The 19,802-nt window shown below is 48.9% G+C and overlaps 1 protein-coding gene across 2 annotated transcripts in view; it reads right to left on the bottom strand.

Moving 5' to 3' along the window:
* AP1B1 (adaptor related protein complex 1 subunit beta 1) overlaps positions 1-1,841 on the bottom strand; it is a 51,350-nt gene extending 49,509 nt beyond the window's left edge. For both annotated transcript variants that reach the window (XM_081252013.1, XM_081252011.1), the window contains exon 1: positions 1,688-1,841. The gene's annotated coding sequence lies outside the window, so the exon portion shown is untranslated. The remainder of the gene's footprint in view (positions 1-1,687) is intronic.
* Between the last annotated feature and the right edge of the window lie 17,961 nt (positions 1,842-19,802).

The raw sequence follows: 19,802 nt of genomic DNA on the forward strand, positions 1-19,802 counted from the left end.
GAAACTGAGGCAGAACAGGAGCAAGTGAATGTCTCTGCAAAGGAATAAGGCTCAAGACTCACAAAGCCTCATCCTCTGGCCATGAAACCACCTTACCAGCTCCTGGACAAGATGTGGCTCCCCAGTCAAGAAGTCATGGGACCTGTACTTTTCTCACAGACACAGACCCTTCCCTTGGGAATGTTCTTTAAGAACCCAGGGCCAAAAGATCCTCTAGCGGTCATGTGGTTCCTCTCTTCACTCCAAAAAGAATGCAGCTCAACCACTCTCAAGAGAGGTTCTGGATATTGTTTTTTTTTTTTTTTTTTTAATTAATTTCTTTAGTTAGTTTTTTGACTGTGTTGGGTCTTCATTGCTGCACGCAGGCTTTCTCTAGTTGCAGCAAACTGGGGGCTACTCTTCGTTGAGGTGCCCGGGCTTCTCATTGTCATGGCTTCTCTTGTTGTGGAACACGGGCTCTAGGTGCATGGGCTTCAGTAGTTGTGCTGTGTGGGCTCAGTAGCGGTGGGTCACAGGCTCTAGAGCGCAGGCTCAGTAGTTGTGGCACATGGGCTTAGTTACTCTGCGGCATGTGGGATCTTCCCGGACCAGGGCTCGAACCCATGTCCCCTGCATTGGCAGGCGGATTCCCAACCACTGCGCCACCAGGGGAGTCCTGGATATTCTTAAATTCATTTCATGGCCAGCCTGTTTTATGTCTCACAGTTCTCAATAGTCAGGAAAAACTTCCTCTCTTGCCCTGAAAGGTAATCAGTTATAGCAATAGCCTGCAGGGCTGTTTCATCCTGAAGAAAGTGAATCAAATACTCCTTATGAAGATCAGACGAGAAGCAAGAAGGCTACATCTTTATATACGTGCAAATTTAATGGTAGCTAAGGATATTAAATAGCCCCTACACCCCAACCTTGCCCCAGCCTCTCCTTTGTCTCTGCACTTACAGGTCCTTGAGAGCCTGGGTGGGAACCCTGGCTCTTGTCTATACTACCCGATTGAACTTACAGGTGTGATTTAACCTCTGTGCCTCAGTTTCCTCGTGGATAAAATGGGGATAACAACAGTAGCTACCTCACAAAGGTTGCTGGGAAGCTTAAATGTGGCATTATAAGTGCCTAGCACAGGGCTTGGTACACAGTAGGAGCTCAGTAACCAGTAGCTAGCATTTCCATCAGTACTTTTGGCATTATTACAGGTGTCCCCAGTTAACTTGTCCGTGAGGTGCCTACGGACAGACCAAGCCCAACCCCACCCCAGAGAAGGCGGCGCCGGGACATTTCTTAGTTTTTCTTTTTTTCCTTTTTGAACCTTGGCAAAGAGATAAGGCCCTGAACGACGAGGAGGCCTCAAGATAGCCACGGGGGTGACTGTGCCGGGGGAACCAGTACCCGAAGAGAAGTTTCCTGTCTGGCCAGGCGCAGGCTCCCTCAGGCCCAAGTCTAGGAGTCTCTCCCGGAGGGCGCCCCGGGAGGGACTGCGGACTTGGGGTGGCTGGGGTGCAGGCCGGTGGCCAAGGGGGCGCGAATGAATGAACCCGCAGCCCTTCTGCCTCGTCCTGGCTTGGGAAGCCACTCTAGCCCCTCCAGCTCCCTGTCCTCTCCGTGACCTTTGACCCCAGAAACCCCTCACCTCAGACCCCTGACTCCCCGCCCCACCACTTCTCCGGCCTCGCCGGGCTTCCCGTTTCCTCACCCACAGGTCCGAACGGCTCCCGGCGCCACGGCGCTGCTCGACGCGGCAGTAAAATGTCTGCGGCCTTGTCCTCCCGCTCTCCCGGTGCGCCCGTGCCGCCGGCCGCTCCGAGCCCCACGGCTGTCACCTGCCGGGCGGAAGTGAGCTACCCGCGCGCGGGCACTTCCGGTGGACGCACGGGCTGGGGGCGGGGTCAAGGGTGCACTGGCTGGGGCGGGGGTTGGGGCCCGCGGGGTGGGGCCAGAAGGGGCGCGGCCTACCGGAATTAACTCCGCCCCCGACACGTCCTTCTCTGCCGCTGTCTTCGGTAGAGCGCGGAGAAAAACTAGGCCAGCTAACCGTTAAGCAATTTAACGTGATGGAGATGGAAAAGTTCGCATAGACTTTGAGGTCCGTTTCCCTTCTGTGTTACAGACGGGAAAACTGAGTTTCTGAAAGGGGCAGGTGTTGCTCAAGAGCACTTACCTTGTGAAGGGAAGAGTTAAACTTGAGCTGTAAGTCTAGTCTAGCGCTTGCAGCCCTTCAGTGCAGCCCTTAGGGGAATTCCGCGTTTTAGGGGAAAACCTCAGACCCTCCAAGGAGAACTTCATAATGTCCCATTTCCCCTTTTGCTGGGTCGGCCAGGACCTCAATTGCTATAGCTATCTCGCTCCCAACTCTGGTACTATTAACTTTCTCCTCCTCCTAGATAATTTCTGATCATTCTCTTTAAAATATTTAAAATAATATTTGCATTGTAGAGAAATGGAAATATACTAGTAAGCAAAAGGAGATAAAAAATCATCTGCAATCCCACCGACCTGAGACAATCATTTTTAACATTTTGGTGAATACCCTTCCGGACTCAACATATCATGCGGTATTTTTAACTCACCAAGATATTGGTAAAGCTTTCCCAAAGAAATAAATACATTTCTATTTGGTGCTTTCCAATGCCTGCATGGAATTCTACATATGGGTGGCATCACTGTTCTAAAAAACAATCCCCTACAGCTGAACACTTAGGTTGTCACCAAACTTTTAATATTATAAAATGTATTGATAAATAAGCATGCACAGCCAAGTCTGTATGTCCCATCTAATCCAGATATTACTGTTTCAATATTTAATATAGTTTTATATGTTTAATCAGCCTCAACTACTTTTTTAAAAAATTTATTTATTTTATTTATTTTTGGCTGCGTTGGGTCTTCACTGCTGCATGTGGGCGTTCTCTAGTTGTGGCGAGTGGGAACTACTCTTCGTTGCTGTGTGCGGGCTTCTCATTGCAGTGTCTTCTCTTGTCGTGGAGCACGGGCTCTAGGCGCGTGGGCTTCAGTAGTTGTGGCACACGGGCTTAGTTGCTCCACGGCATGTGGGATCTTACCAGACCAGGGCTCGAACCCGTGTCCCCTGCATCGGCAGGTGAATTCTTAACCACTGTGCCACCAGGGAAGTCCCTCAACTACTTTTTTTTTTTTTTTTTTTTTTTTTTTTTTTTGCGATACGCGGGCCTCTCACCGCTGTGGCCTCTCCCGTTGCAGAGCACAGGCTCCGGACGCGCAGGTCCAGCGGCCATGGCTCACGGGCCCAGCCACCCCACGGCACGTGGGATCCTCCCGGACCGGGGCACGAACCCACGCCCCCTGCACCGGCAGGGGGACTCACAACCACCGCGCCACCAGGGAAGCCCCCTCAACTACTTTTTATAAAATGTTATTTTTAAAATAATTATAGACTTACAGGAAATTGCAAAAATAGTACACAAATGGTATCATGTACCCTTCACCCAGCTTCCCTCCATGGTGACATTTTATATATTGGTAGTATAATATTGAAACCAGGATATTGTCACTGGAACAATACCATTAACTACATTACAGACCTTACTCCACTTTTAAAATCCTCTTCTGAAGTAGACAGGAAACAAATAGAATTCTAAATGTACATGCCATGTTCCATGTGCTATATATACAGCTGTCTGGAGGAACCACCTTTCCCCTAATGACAAATGTTGGCAAATGCCATCGGCCTCATTGGAAAACAAAATTTCACTGGGAATGTGACATGGAAAGAGAAGAATTATCCAACAAAACAAACCAAGGAACTTAAAGGTACCAAGCTGGACAGCTTATGTGAAAGTGACAAGTTAGTGGTAGAAGCAGTCAGAGATTGAAGATTTCCAAGGAGACAGAAGTCACAGCGTCAGTTTGCTCAGGAAGGATATCCTGAGGAAAGTGACATTTGTGCTAGGCTTTGCCCAATAAGAACACAGTTGCATAGGCTGAGACAGGAGGAAAAGGTGATCCAGGGACAACAGTGTAGAGGCAGGAAGGCAAGGGAACCAGACATCTGGGTCTTTCAGAAAGCAGTTCCCAAGTCCCTGATCTGAATCATGCCCTGGGCTGGGTGTTGGATAGTCGCATGGCTGAGGCAAAGGTCCTGCTCTTGCTGACCCTACAGTTTGTCTGGGTAGGATGACAGAGCAGCAGACACGAGTGTGATTGGTGTTGTGGTAGGGGATGGGCTGGGGGCTATGGGAGTCCAAAGCGGGAAGTGCAGAGCAACAATGAATGTTTATGGAGCACCTATGGTGGGCCAGGCAGTGTGCAGAGGGTCTCAATTCCTTCTCACTTCAGCCCCACTTTATCCAGGTGGAGGGTTGTTGCAACTCCAAGAGCTTAAGCCAAACAGTGTGTGAGTGGCAGCGCTGAGGGACTGGCCCCAGAGCCCTTGGATATGTGCTCTCACAAGTCCCACTCATTCACCTAAAATATATTTGTCACTAAGCCAGCCATATTGGGAATACAACAATGAGCAAAAGGCAGCATGATCCCTCCTTGGGGCTATGGTGGAGTGTGGGAGAAAGACAAAGGGATAATTATAACACCACTCAGTGATGGCTTCCTGGAGGAGGTGACATCCAGCCTGAACTGTGAAGGATGATATTCCTCCTACCAACAGTTACTGTAAACAAGTCACTGTGCTTGGCTTTTTCACATATTAACCCACTGAACTCTCCCAACAATTCAATCCCATGACTGTCTCCAAGGAAAGATGAGAAGACTTAGGCCAGTGGGCAGAGCCGATTTCTCCCCCACTCCCCTGTGGGCCTGGGCCTTCTCTCCCACAGCTCAGCCTGACAGGAAAGCTAAAAGGATGCTACTAACAAGACGAGGCCAAAGGCCGGATAGTTATGGCTTGCAGAGGTGGGAGACAGAAGCAGGGAAAGGGGGCCTTTGGGGGCTTCCCTCTCACCTCCACCACCAAACCCAGCTGGCCACACGGCCGAGTCACACTCACCATCAAACGTTGACCGCTGTGGCTAGGACAGTCGCACCTGGGGCACGTGTGGTTCACCCTGGCCCTCTGAGACTCCAGGATGGGTGGAGAAGAGCCGTGATGGCCAAGCCCACCTGGAGAGAGAATCAGCTTCTTCCAACAAATACACCATTACTAACAACATCACCTCCTGATTGGAGGAGGACGTTTTTCATTTTCTACCCTGGCCTACTGTGCTGGCTGATGTTGGACAGGCCTGTGCACCTCTTTGGGCCCCAGTTTCTCCACTCTGAGAACTCTGAACCCATCATGGGCCAAGTACTTTGTATACCCTTGACCTACATCACTTTATTTAACACTCACTGTTCTCAAGAGGTGGGTGCTACGATAACCCTCACTTTACAGGTGAGCACACTGAAGCCCTTAGAGGCTGAGGAACTTTCCCAACTTCACAAGGCAACAATGCGCCAAGCTGGGAGTCCAGGCCAGGGCTGGGACTGCAGGGCCCAGGCTTTCCCCCTTGTTCCATCCTCACCTGCCTATGAGGTCTCATCCAATCAGAGGAAGGTGGTGTCGAGAACTGACCTGGTGCTGTGTGACCTTCAGCAAGTTCCTTCCTCTTTGTGACACACAGAAGCTCAGAGCACGCCCTTCCCACCCTCCCTCCACACCGGTGCATAATAAATAAAGGTTGAACAAATTAAATATTCTTTCCGTCTGTGCCCACTAGAGGGCGCACGGGTGACATTAATTGCCACCCTTCCCTTCCAATGTAATTGTTGCATGGGCAGCCCCACATCAGCCTTTCTACGTCTAGGCCTTCTTTCTAGATTCTTCTTCCTGTGATTACTATTCCTCTACTTCAGTTTGTGTGTGCTTGTTGTTTCTGTTGTTTTTATCTTACACATTTCTAAAAGTTGCCGCAGAGCCTTTCTGGAAGGAAGCAGGAGGTGACTGTCCACAAGCCTCACTGACTAGGCCAGTGTCCCACCTGCTGAAGGTGGGCAGCTACATCTTCCCCCGCCCAGGCCAGGACTGGCACAGCCCCCAGGGCAGAGGGGCCTAGAGTCTGCCCAGGACCCCTCCTCCGCTGCCCCCATCTCTCCCTGCTGCAAATGTTCTCATTACACCGTCTCTGGGCTTCCCAGGAACAAAATGCTGCTCAACCCTCCTGGTTTCTCTGCCACCGCAGGCTGCTTCTCAAAGGGCTCTGCTCCCCTCTCTCAGGTGCCCCTGAGAGGGCTGGGTGACCCTCCGCTGGTGCAGTCGAAAAGGCCCAGACTCTGAAACACACCTGGGTTCAAATCCCCAGCTGGACCTCACTTTCCAATTTGGAAAATGGGGCTGATTGAGCCTTCGTGCAAAGCTGTTACAGAGATTAAATTGTAGAACTTCTGTAGAGCGCTTGGCAACCTAGAAACCCTCCTTCAAGGCAGCTGTTATTTATGTTAATATTAGTTCGGCTCAGCCGCTTCCTGGCTGTGTCTGTGAGCACATGACGTAGCTTCTTTGAGCCTCAGCTTCCCTATCTAGAAAGTGGTACTAATACTCTGTACAGATGTCAAGAAAATTACAGTAGATATTGTAGGTAATATTCCTAGAGCAACAGCTAGCAGGCACTAAATAAGCATAGTGATTACATTTATTAAAGGCCATAGATTAGGGCACAGAGAAAATGTCAATAAATTCCAATATAGAAGAACTGGAGTTCATACATCCTTCTTTGATAACAATCTACAAAACTAGAAATTAAAAATAAAACCAGAGAACTACCCCCACACCCGGCAAATAAAACCCTTTCTTTTAAACAATTCCTGAGACTTCTGGGTCAGGTAGTGGATTCAACATGGGCATGTGATTCTGCTCCTTTCTGAAATCCCACTAAAATAACAGTAAGGGAATTTTAAATTTTTGACAAACTATAGATAAAATAAAATTTGCCTTTTAAACCATTTTTAAGTGTACACTTTAATGGGATTAAGTAGATTCACATTGTTGTGCAACCATCACCACCATCCATCTCCAGAGCTTTTTCATCTTTCCAAACTGACACTCTAAACCCATTAAACACTAAACTCCCCATTTCCCCCTTCCCTTAGCCACTGGCAACCACGATTCTACTTTCTGTATCTACAAATTTGACTGTTCTAGGTACCTCATGTAAGTGGAATCAGTGTTTGTCCGTTTGTGTCTGGCTTAATTCATTTAGCATAATGTCCTCAAGGTTCATCCATGGTGTGGCATGTGTCAGAATTTCATTCCTTTTTATGGCTGAATAACATTCTATTGTATGGATAGACCATATTTTATTATATTTATCCATTCATCATGCATCAGTGGACAATTGGGCTGCTTCCACCTTTTGGCTATTGTGAATAATGCTATAGAAACATTGGTGTACAATGGGGGAAACAGACTCCACTCTTGGAGGGCACACACAAAGTAGGGTGCGCATTGGGACCCAGGGCAAAGAGCAGTGACCCCATAGGAGACTGAACCAGACCTACCTGCTAGTGTTAGAGGATCTCCTGCAGAGGCAGGGGGTGGCTGTGGCTCACCATGGTGTCAAGGACACTGGCAGCAGAAGTTCTGGGAAGTACTCTTTGGCGTGAGCCCTCCCAGAGTCCGCCATTAGCCCCACCAAAGAGCCACGTAGGTTCCAGTGCTGGGTCACCTCATGCCAAACAACCAGTAGGGAGGGAAGCCAGTCCCACCCATCAGCAGACAAGAGGATTAAAGTTTTACTGAGCTCTGCCCACCAGAGCAACACCCAGCTCTACCCACCACAAGTCCCTCCCATCAAGAAGCTTGCACAAGCCTCTTAGATAGCCTCATCCACCAGAAGGCAGACAGCAGAAGCAAGAAGAACTACAATTCTGTAGCCTGTGGAAGGAAAACCACATTCACAGAAAGACAGACAAAATGAAAGGGCAGAGGACTATGTACCAGATGAAGGAACAACATAAAACCCCAGAAAAACAACTAAATGAAGTGTAGATAGGCAACTTTCCAGGAAAAGAATTCAGAATAATGATAGTGAAGATGATCCAGGACCTCGGAAAAATAATGGAGCAAAGATCGAGAAGATGCAAGAAATGTTTAACAAAGACCTAGAAGAATTAAAGAACAAACAAACAGAGATGAATAATACAATAATTGAAATGAAAAATACACTAGAAGGGATCAATAGCAGAAAAACTGAGGCAGAAGAACGGATACGTGATCTGGAAGACAGAATGGTGGAATTCACTGCCAGGGAACAGAATAAAGAAAAAAGAATGAAAAGAAATGAAGACAGCCTAAGAGACCTGTGGGACAACATTAAACACACCAACATTCGCATTATAGGGGTCGCAGAAGAAAAGAGAGAGAAAGGACCTGAGAAAATATTTGAAGAGATTATAGTCGAAAACTTCCCTAACATGGGAAAGGAAATAGCCATCCAGGTCCAGGAAGTGCAGAGAGTCCCAAGCAGGAAAAACCCAAGGAGACACATGCCAAGACACATAGTAATCAAATTGACAAAAATTAAAGACAAAGAAAAATTATTGAAAGCAACAAGAGAAAAATGACAAATAACATACAAGGGAACTCCCATAAGGTTAACAGCTGATTTCTCAACAGAAACTCTACAAGCCAGAAGGGAGTGACACGATATATTTAAAATGATGAAAGGGAAGAACCTACAACCAAGATTACTCTACCTGGCAAGGATCTCGTTCAGATTCAATGGAGAAATCAAAAGCTTTACAGACAAGCAAAAGCTAAGAGAATTCAGCACCACAAAACCAGCTCTACAACAAATGCTAAAAGAACTTCTCTAAGTGGGAAACACAAGAGAAGAAAAGGACCTACAAAAACAAACCCATAAATAAATAAATTTATTTTTAAAAAGTGGTGCTGGGAAAACTGGACAGCTACATGTAAAAGAATGAAATTAGAACACTTCCTAACACTATACACAAAAATAAACTCAAAATGGATTAGAGGCCTAAATGTAAGACCGCACACTATAAAACTCTTAGAGGAAAACATAAGAAGAAAACTCTTTTTTTTTTTTTTTGCAGTACGCGGGCCTCTCACTGCTGTGGCCTCTCCCGTTGCGGAGCACAGGCTCAGGACACGCAGGCTCAGTGGCCATGGCTCACAGGCCCAGCCGCTCCGCGGCATGTGGGATCTTCCCGGACCGGGGCACGAACCTGCGTCCCCTGCATCAGCAGGCGGACTCTCAACCACTGTGCCACCAGGGAAGCCCGGAAGAACATTCTTTGACATAAATCACAGCAAGATTTTTTTGATCCACCTTCTAGAGTAATGGAAATAAAAACAAAAATAAACAAATGGGACCTAATGAAACTTAAAAGCTTTTGCAAAGCAAAGGAAACTACAAACAAGATGAAAAGACAGCCCTCAGAATGGGAGAAAATATTTGCCAATGAATCAGCAAAGGATTAATCTCCAAAATATATAAACAGCTCATGCAGCTCAATATTAAAAAAACCAACAACCCAATCAAAAAATGGGCAGAAGACCTAAATAGACCTAAATTTCTCCAAAGAAGACATACAGATGGCCAAGAAGCACATGAAAAGCTGCTCAACATCACTAATTATTAGAGAAATGTAAATCAAAACTACAATGAGGTATCACATCACACCAGTTAGAATGGGCATCATCAGAAAATCTACAAACAATAAATGCTGGAGAGGGTGTGGAGAAAAGGGAACCCTCTTGCACTGTTGGTGGGAATGTAAATTGATACAGCCACTATGGAGAACAGTATGGAGGTTCCTTAAAAAACTAAAAATAGAATTACCATATGACCCAGCAATCCCACTACTGGGCATATACTCAGAGAAAACCATAATTCAAAAAGACACATGCACCCCAATGTTCATTGCAGCACTATTTACAATAGCCAGGTCATGGAAGTAACCTAAATGCCCATCGACAGATGAATGGATAAAGAAGATGTGGTACATATATACAATGGAATATTACTCAGCCATAAAAAGGAATGAAATTGGATCATTTGTAGAGATGTTGATGGATCTAGAGACTGTCATACAGAGTGAAGTAAGTCAGAAAGAGAAAAATATCGTACATTAACGCATATATGTGGAACCTAGAAAAACGGTACAGATGAACCGGTTTGCAGGGCAGAAATAGAGACACAGAGGTAGAGAACAAACATATGGACACCAAGGGGGGAAAGTGGTGGTGGTGGTGGTGGTGGTGGGATGAATTGGGCGATTGGGATTGACATGTATACACTGATGTGTATAAAATTGATGACTAAGAAGAACCTGCTGTATAAAAAATAAAATAAAATTCAAAAAAACCCCACAGATATGATCTAGACTAGTTGCTGCAGACACATAGATTATTCTGGAAGGAAATATCAGAAACTGATAACATTGATCCCTGTGGGGAAGGGACTTGCATAGTTGAAGGACACCAGAGGGAAGGAGATTTCCCACTGAACTTCCTTTTGAACCTATAAAATTATTTTAAACTTTTCATTTTGAAATACTTTTAGACTTACAGAGAAGTTACAAAAATAGCAGAGTGTTCCCATTTACCCTTCACCTGGCTTCCTCTAATGTTTATATCTTACCTAACTGTAGTACAAGGATCAAAACCAAAACATCAAAACTGTTCATACAGTGCTAGTACCTAAACGCTAGGCTTTATTCAAACGTCACCAGTTTTCCCACTAATATCTTTTCTGCATCGGGATCCAGGATGCCACATTATACTTCACCATCATGTCTCTTTCAACTCCTCTGGTCCGTGACAGTTTCTCAGTCTTTCCCTTAATTTATCAACGTTAAGCATCATGCATTTTTGGTAATACCACAAAAGTGATGTGCCCTTCTTGGTACGTGGTATCAGGGGATACATGGTACATGATTGCCATAGATCTTATTACTGGTGATGTCAACCATTGTCACCTGGTTGAGGTTTTATCTGTCATGTTTCTCCACTGTAAAGTTACTATTTTTCCTTTGTAATTAATAAATATGTTGTGGGGAAATACTGTGAGATTATACAAAATCCTATTTCATATCACACTTTTTCCCACTAACTTTAGCATCCCTCACTTGTTCTTGACTGCAACAGTTATCACTATGGTGTTTGCCTAATGATGATTTTCTATTTCCCTCATTTCTTCTGTATGCATTAATTGGAATTCTACTGTAAGGAAGAGCTGCCCTTTCTTCCCCATTATTTATTCAATTATTTATTTCTATTCATATTTGATTGTTTATTTAAATCCAATTATTAGCCTTAGGAACTCATGAACATTTTTTCTGAGTTATAATCCAATTCTATACTTATTTATTTTGTGGATCATTTTGTCCAGCTTCAGCCTTTGGGAATTCCTTAAGGTTAGCTCCTGTCAATAGCCCTCATCTTTTTTTTCAGCACTTCCTTACTTTCTGGTACCTCAAGAAATTTCCAGGTTCTCCATCAAGAGATGAATGAAGAAGTTGTATACACACACACACACACACACACACACATATACACACAATGGAATACTACCCATCCATAAAAAAGAATGAGGGCCTCCCTGGTGGCGCAGTGGTTGAGAGTCCGCCTGCCGATGCAGGGGATACGGGTTCGTGCCCCGGTCTGGGAGGATCCCATATGCCGCGGAGCGGCTGGGCCCGTGAGCCGTGGCCGCTGGGCCTGCGCGTCCGGAGCCTGTGCTCCGCAACGGGAGAGGCCACAACAGTGAGAGGCCCGCATACCACAAAAAGAAAAAAAAAAAAAAAAAAAAAGAATGAAATTTTGCCGTTTGCAACAACATGGATGGACTTGGAGGGTATTATGCTAAGTGAAATAAGCAGACAGAGAAAGGCAAATACTGTATGATATCACTTATGTGTGGAATCTAAAAAATACAACAAACTAGTGACTATAACAAAAAAGAAATAGACTCGCAGATATAGAGAACAAACTAGTGGTTACCAGTGGGGAGAGAGAAGGGGGAGGGGCAATACAGGGGTAGGAGATTAAGAAGTACAAACCATTACATATAAAATAAGCTACAAGAATATATTATACAACACAAGGAATATACCCAGTATTTTCCAATAACTATAAATGTAGTATAACCTTTAAAAATTGTGAATCACTATATTGTACACCTATAACATATAATATAGTACAGCAACTACACTTCAACTTAAAAAATAGGGTTAAAAAAAAAGGAGTCCTGGGCTTCCCTGGTGGTGCAGTGGTTGAGAGTCCGCCTGCCAATGCAGGGGACACGGGTTCGTGCCCCGGTCCGGGAAGATCCCACATGCCGCGGAGCGGCTGGGCCCATGAGCCATGGCCGCTGAGCCTGTGCGTCCGGAGCCTGTGCTCCGCAATGGGAGAGGCCGCAACAGTGAGAGGCCCGCGTACCACACACACACACACACAAAAGGAGTCCTTGTTCATGGAAGATCTAGTGCTCCAATAAAATCAATACAACTTTGGATTAAAAATCTGAAATGGGGAATTCCCTGGCAGTCCAGTGGTTAGGACTCCGAGTTTTATTGCCAAGGGCCCGGGTTCAATCCCTGGTCGGGGAACTAAGACCTTGCACGCCATGTGGTGCGGTCAAAAAAAAAAAGATCTGAAATGATGTCCCGTCCCATCAACCACAAATTAAGCTTTGAGATTACAGAGTTACAACCTTACCCTGGCAAACCCCTCAAATACCCAGCTACCATATGAAAGAAAAACTGTTCAAAATGTAATGTTACACATTTTGATAATATTAAACATTTCTTCTGTTAAAAAAAAAAAAAAAAAGAAGTTTCCAGACCCATCTTGTATTTTCTCTGCCCCAGAACTGTAATCAACCATTTTTCCAAACAAATTACCTTGGGATCATGATTTTATTAACCACAGATTAAATTTGTTCATTATGCTTTCTTTAGGTTAATATGAACTAGGTTACCTGAACACAGCATCCTGGTTGTGCTATGTGCATTATCTTCAATCCTCATATTACTGCTGCAGGCTGTGTACTATTATTACTGCTGTTTCACACATGGAAAAACTGAGGCTCAAAGCTCAGTTCATCCATCCATGTGGAGAGTTTGAGCTCAGGTCTGTAGGCCTCCAAGCCCAGGATCTTTTCCCTGATGGAGACTGGAATTTAGGGAGGGCATGAGGGAACTGCCAAGTCCACATCAGCATCTAGAAGGATTGTGATGGCTGCCTCAGAGGCTGTGGTGGACGTGTAACGTGTCACTCTGGCTAGACTGAGTGACATTTCCCACAGCTCCCTTCCCTGGGTGGGTCACAGGAGAGGTCCTTGCATGCCTGCCACTGGCCCACCTTCCCCAGGGTTGGGCCTTCAACTTCAACTCCTAGGCCGATGGTGTGTGTTTGGCTCTGTGAGGAGCAGCCTGGCAGTAAGAACTGACCTGGGTTTCAGCCTGTCTGCACGGGCTTGTGTCTGTGGATTCCAGCACGTTCTTGCTCCCCCGCCCGCTTACATCCATCTGCCCTTCCGGCAGCCTACCCCGTGGCTTCAAGCTCCAGCAACAGACTCAAGGATACAGCCTTCCAGAGACAGCTTAAGATGCCCCTACAGTCACCCTAAGTTCAAACACTTGTGACAAATCCTTTACTCTCTGTGGCCAGGTGTTTCCACTTGAACCCTAACTGCATCAGAGGAGAGACAGTGGTTCAGAGCAGGTGGGCCCTTAGAGCTCAGGGCCTCCAAGGGTCACCAGCATCGGGGTCCTCCCACCAGGCCTGCTCAGAGTCCAGCTTTCCTATCTGTCCTGCAGCTATCAGTGGAGGAGGAGGACACAGTTTCCCAAGCTGGTGCTGACAACAAAAAGCTGCAGTTACCTACTGAATCTTACATAAAAATCAGATGCTCTGTGTCATTGGGGGTATTTTGGTAAATGGACATCCTGGAACTGGGGCACCCTGGGGACAAAGTTGGTGCTGGGACTCCGTGGGTGGGTACCACCACCAGGATGGGGTCATCCGCTCCTCAGGAGCAGGGCTGGGCCTCAGCATCCAGGGTGGGACCCTGCTCCGGAACTCAGTTGAGTAAAGAGACACAAGTGAGCTGGACATCTGTGATGGCCAGACTCTGCAGCTCAGGCCTGGGGTGGCCACCAGGGGGCGCTGAGGCCATGCCCAGATGGCAGTGATGTCCCTAGGGGTGTCAGGGTGCCTGGGAGTTAGGAAGAATCCAGGGTAGAGGAATGGGGGTCTCCAAGGTTGAGCAGGGCAAATGCCCACTGTATCTGTAGGAACCCTTGGTGCTTTGGCTCCATCTGCTCCACCTTGGGCAGCTGGAGTACAGAGCTGGGTTGGTGCCACCTGGGACCCCCAGGAGGGCTACACTCGTTGGAAGGCCTGAGGTTATCACCATGCAGGGTGGGAGGCTGGATGTGGCAGGCCTCAGCTGCGTGAGGATTTCTGTTACTCCTTCACTGCTTACCGATCATGTGACCCACCGACCCCTGTTCAGGCCTCAGTTTCCCCATCTGTACAATAAGGGGGTGGATTGGAAGATCATTCAGGTGACTCCCAGCTTACCAGTAATAATAGAGATGATGGTGGTGATGGTGATGGCGGTGCCACTTGCCAAGAATTCATTATGTGCCAGACTCTGCACAAAAGTCATTTAATTGGGACCTTCCCTGGTGGTCTAGTGGTTAAGACTTCCACTGCAGGGGGCGTGGGTTTGATCCCTGGTCAGGGAACTAAGATCCCGCATGCCATGTGGTGCAGCCAAAAAAGAGAAAAAAGTAATTTAATTGGGCTGTGTCCCTTACTCTGCATGATGACCCCATAGGGTGGGCACAGTTGTCATCCCCATTTCATAGGTGAGGACATAGAGGCTCACACAGCTGGAAAGGAGCTGAGCTGGGAGATAGCACAGCTGGGAAGAGTCCAGCCCAGGATCACATGGACCTGGGCTTGGACCCAGGTTCTGCCGTTTCTGTCTGTGTGACCCTGAGCAAATGACTAGCCCTCTCTGTGCCTCTGTGTCCTCTGATGACCACTCCTCAGGGCAGCCATGAGGACCAAAGGAGGTCATGCCCAATGCCTGGTGCCCAGGGAGCATACAGTGGACATCGACCATTGTTCTAGACTAAATGCATCACTGTCTGTGGTTGAGGTTGAACCCCAGTTCACTGGATCCCACAGCCCTGGCTCTCCACCCTCTGGGTAAATCCTTGCAGAAGCAGGAGGTGAGATGCTGCCTGGGTTGAGAACTCCCGTTTCATGACAGGCTCAGGTTGCCCCCTAGAGGAGCCAGGTCGCCACAGCTGCACATCAGGCCTGTCGGGCGCCTAGGAAGCTGCCTGCCCAACTCCCCAGCCAGGTGTGGCTGCCCCCAGGCTGCACAGGTATTCTTGCCTCACCTGGGCAGCAGCCTCTGCCATCCCATCCTGGCAGTCTCAGAGCCAGCCTCCGCCCCCAGGATCTCACCAGACTCTCAGCCCCCTTGCCAGGCTCAGCTCGCATCCCACTTCTCCACCAGGTCCTGGGAGAGCCCTATGACCAGACGCCCAACAGCTGCCCCAGCTTTGGGGGTCTCCAAAGCTGCTGATCCCAGACTGCCAGTGCAGGATGGGAGCTGCCTCTACTGATCTTCTGCAGTTGTTAGAGAAGATGCTGAGGAATATAAGGAGGACGCTTAGTACTGGATTCAGTGAAGTTAGAAGCCTGATGTTTTTCTGTACAGCGTGACTTTGGCATTCAGTCCTGGGATCCATTCTACATTCATTATTTTTGACCATTGCTGGGTGTTCAAGGAGTATGAGTATGTGATTCTTTTTACGCAGTGCATATAGTTTTCTTTGTCTGATTTTTTTTTTTTTTTTTTTTTTATGCGGTACGCGGGCCTCTCACTGCTGTGGCCTCTCCCATTGCGGAGCACAGGCTTCAGACACGCAGGCTCAACGGCCATGGCTCACGGGCCCAGCCACTCTGCGGCATGTGGGATCTTCCCAGACCGGGGCACGAACCCACGTCCCCTGCACCAGCAGGTGGACTCTCAACCACTGCGCCACCAGGGAAGCCCTCTTTGTCTGATTTAATGTACCAAGTAAATGAGTTCATCTAATAAAATTGCTTCTTTTATACTTTAAAAAATGGTAAATGTTATAATATGTGAATTATATCTCAATTTTATAAAACGAGAAAGAGGACCTGGGTTACAGTGCTGACTCTAGCCATGTGGCCTTGGGTGAGTTTCTTACCCTGCTGGTGCCTCCTTTCCATCCCCTATAAAATGGGGACAAATGTTTCCCTTTGGAAGTCGCTGGGAGGATTTACCTTATAATGAATGTGGAGCCTCAGCACAGTGCCTCACCTGCGGTGGGTCCCCAGTGATGAACGTGGCCACTGTGGTGCTGGTGAAGCACCAGGATGACGTCCACCTCAGCTCCTGCCAAGCCACGGCAGGAGGGCCAAAAAGAGGACAATTTCTTGGGCCACTCACTGTGCAGCAGGATGTCAGAAGCCAGATGACCTGGCCCGGCTGCGTGATTTGGGGCAAGTCACTTGCCTTCCCTGAGTCTCTGTTTCCTCATCTGCACAGTGGAGATGATCATAGCACCCTCCCCACCTGCTGCATGAGAAGATGTGGACAAAAACCCAAGCGTGAAATGCCACGTGCTGCATAGACCCCTACACTGAAAATAGCGCTGAGAGGGGAAGAGTCTGCTCCCGGCTGTGCTGGCTGGTCCTCTTTGTCAAGCCCACCCCCTCCCCCATATGCTCACCTACTACTTCAGCTGCCTAATCTCAGCCTCCCTGTGCTCCACCCACAGGCACTGGTTCTGCTGGCAGAGCTCTGGCCTGATAGGATCCAGTGGGGGGGACAGCACGTGGGGCCGCAGCATGGGGGACGCACCGTGGATGCTTCAGAGGCTTGGACAACAGGGCAGGAGACCACCTCCCAGGCCTCACCAGGGTGGCAGAGTGACTTGAATTCAGGCCAGGGCAGGAATGCACACGGCACCACTTCTCTGTTGAGTGTCCAAGGCGAGAAGGCATTTGTCTGCTGGAGCCTCAGTTTCCAGTTTCCCAAACCCACAAATAATGGAACCCCTCATAACTTCTTCATGAGCTGCCCTTTAGAAGATATTGCTTTAGTGTCCCCCCAGCCCCGAACTCCTGCCCAATTCCTCACCCAGTAACCCCCAAACTGGCGGATCCCCTTGTCCCAACATGGCTTACCTGCCTGGGTACTGAGGAGATACTGTTCTCAAAGAGGACGTTGCTGGCATCTACGCTGCGTCCCTTAGCAGTAGCGTCTGGTGGATGCCATCAAGGGGTGGGGCTGGTGGTGTCCCTGGTCTCCCCAGTCCCCACCACCTGGCTGCTGCTGGAGCTGCTGTCCTTTGCACACAGAGTCAGGGCAGCCCCCTGGCAGTACAGGGTCTGCTGCCTGCGTTCCTCCCTGAGGCCTCGCCAGTGCTTAGCAGAGCAGCTGGGGCTCATGAGAGTGATATGAGTGAATGAATGAGTGAATGAATGAATAGTAATACAAGGCTGCATTTGGCCTGTGGATCTGGGGGACTTAGGGGCTCTCAGTGGAACTGGGACCCTGGATTTGGGTCCTGGCTCTGTCTGCCCCCACTCAGAGGCCGTGGGACCTTGGCCAAGGTTCTCGACCTCCCCAAGCCTCAGTTTCCTTTTCTGTAAACCAGGGGGAGTAACAGTCCTAACCTCCCGGAGCCACTGAAGAGAAGCGAACACAGCCTGGGGCTATCACAATTACCCACCCCAGCCAACGCCCACCTTCCTGAGACACCTAGGCACCACCACCTGGGCGCTAGAGGTGGGTTTGGAGGTGAAGGGGGGATGCTGAGCTGCTCTCAAGGGTACTGGCATGAAGCCCTGGTGAGGAGGCTTCAGGACCCACGGCAGAGAGCCAAAGAGTGAGCCCCCCAGCCTGTTCTGTGGCCCCTCTCTGTCTGCACCCAGCCCAGGGTGGCACACAGCCCCCCAGCAGTGCCTCCCCGCCACCGTCGCATCCCCAGCTCCCCCAGATCCAGCCTCTGTCAGAAGGAGCCTTCAAATATCGCCCCTGCCTGAGCCCTTCTCAGAACCTTCCCTGGTCCAGCTCTCTACCTGGCACCTGGCCCTGTGACCTCTGCAGCCTCTCCCCCTCCTCCCCTGCCCTCCCACTCTGAGCTCTGGCCACAGGGGCCACCTGTTGAATTCCTCATGTCCTTCTACCTGTGCTGGTCCCTCTATCCTCGAGAACACTTCCAAGGTTCTCTTAGACTCAGCTCAGCTGCATCTCTTCCAGGAAAGTTTTGCTGCCCCTCCACTGGGCTCCCCTATCACCCTGTGCCTTTGTCCACTTAGCACAGCCCTTTCCACCTTCCTCAATGACTGTATTTGTGGTTCTAAATCAGAACCACCATCTACTGAGGCTCAGTGTATGCCGGGCACTGAGCTAAGCTCAGTGACTTCAGACAAGCCCCTTCACATCTCCTTAGAAGGGGGTGCCAGTACCTCCTTCACGGGGTGTGGGGTAGGGTAGAGGGGCTTATGTTTGTCAGGTGCCCACACAATACCCAGCATCAGGGTTGTCCTGGTTACCAAGGGGCTAGTCCCAGGGCTGCCCTCTGACACCCACCCCCCCAGTGGGGAGAACTCCCCAGATTCCCTCCTTTGCTCTTCCTGCCCCCTCCCAGGCCACGCAGCCAGCAGGGATTTGTCCTCTGCAGGGATGTGCAGGCTCCTTTTATATTTATTTATTTATTTACTTACTTACTTACTTATTGCTTATTTACTTACTTTTGGTTGTGCTGCATGGTTTGCAGGATCTTAGTTCCCCGACCAGGGATGGAATAGGGGCCCCAGCAGTTAAAGTGCTGAGTCCTAACCACTGGACCGCCAGGGAATTCCCTGTCAGGCTCCTTTCAAAGCCTGACTTTTAACCACCACCCTGAGCTGTGTGTGCCTGCCCCTCCCATGTCACTGCATACTCCTGTCTTAGTGGCTAGGAGCACGTGGTCTGGCACCAAGCGGGGCTAAATAGTCTGTTGGGCTGAAGGAAGAAATGACGTGATTAAGCAGCAGCTTAGGGTGGTCTGGATTCGCTGAAATGCCTGGGCCCCCACCATGGCTCCTGCCTCCCGTGTCACCCTGGCCCTCTGTCCGCAGCGGTTTCACCAACAGTGAGCAGGCCTTGTTGCCTAGAATTTTCTGCTCTTGGCAGTGTTCCAGAAGTTCTCCTGAGCTGATCTTATTCCAAAATCAGCTCACACTTGCTCACATTTCTGAGCCTTTATCTAGGCTGTACACCCTTCCCAAGCCCCCCACCCCACCCCTACCCCACCACACCCCCAGCAGCCCATAAGCCTCCTCAGCCAGGAAGCCCACCCTACTTTGAGGCCAGGAACTCAGAGGAAGAAGCTTCTCCTGGCCCAAGGCTGGGTCTGAGGAAGGTGGCACCTGAGAAGGGTGCCCATGGGCAGGAGGCCTGCGGTGTCCAGCCTCAGTGGGCCTTTATTGGGCCCCGCATGTAAAGCACTAAGCTGAGTTATTTGCTAGTCATTTCAGAAATACAGATTAGGGCTTCCCTGGTGGCGCAGTGGTTGAGAGTCCGCCTGCTGATGCAGGGGACGCAGGTTTGTGCCCCGGTCCTGGAGGATACCACATGCCGCAGAGCGGCTGGGCCCATGAGCCATGGCCGCTGAGCATGCACGTCCGGAGCCTGTGCTCCGCAGCGGGAGGGGCCACAACGGTGAGAGGCCCACATACCGCAAAAAAAGAAAAAAGAAATACAGATTAAACCAACACGGACCTACTGTATAGCACAAGGAACTCTGCTCAATATTCTGTAATAACCTAAATG

This window comes from Mesoplodon bidens, assembly GCF_964165515.1.
Source record: "Mesoplodon bidens genome assembly, chromosome: 13".
NCBI lineage: Eukaryota > Metazoa > Chordata > Mammalia > Artiodactyla > Ziphiidae > Mesoplodon > Mesoplodon bidens.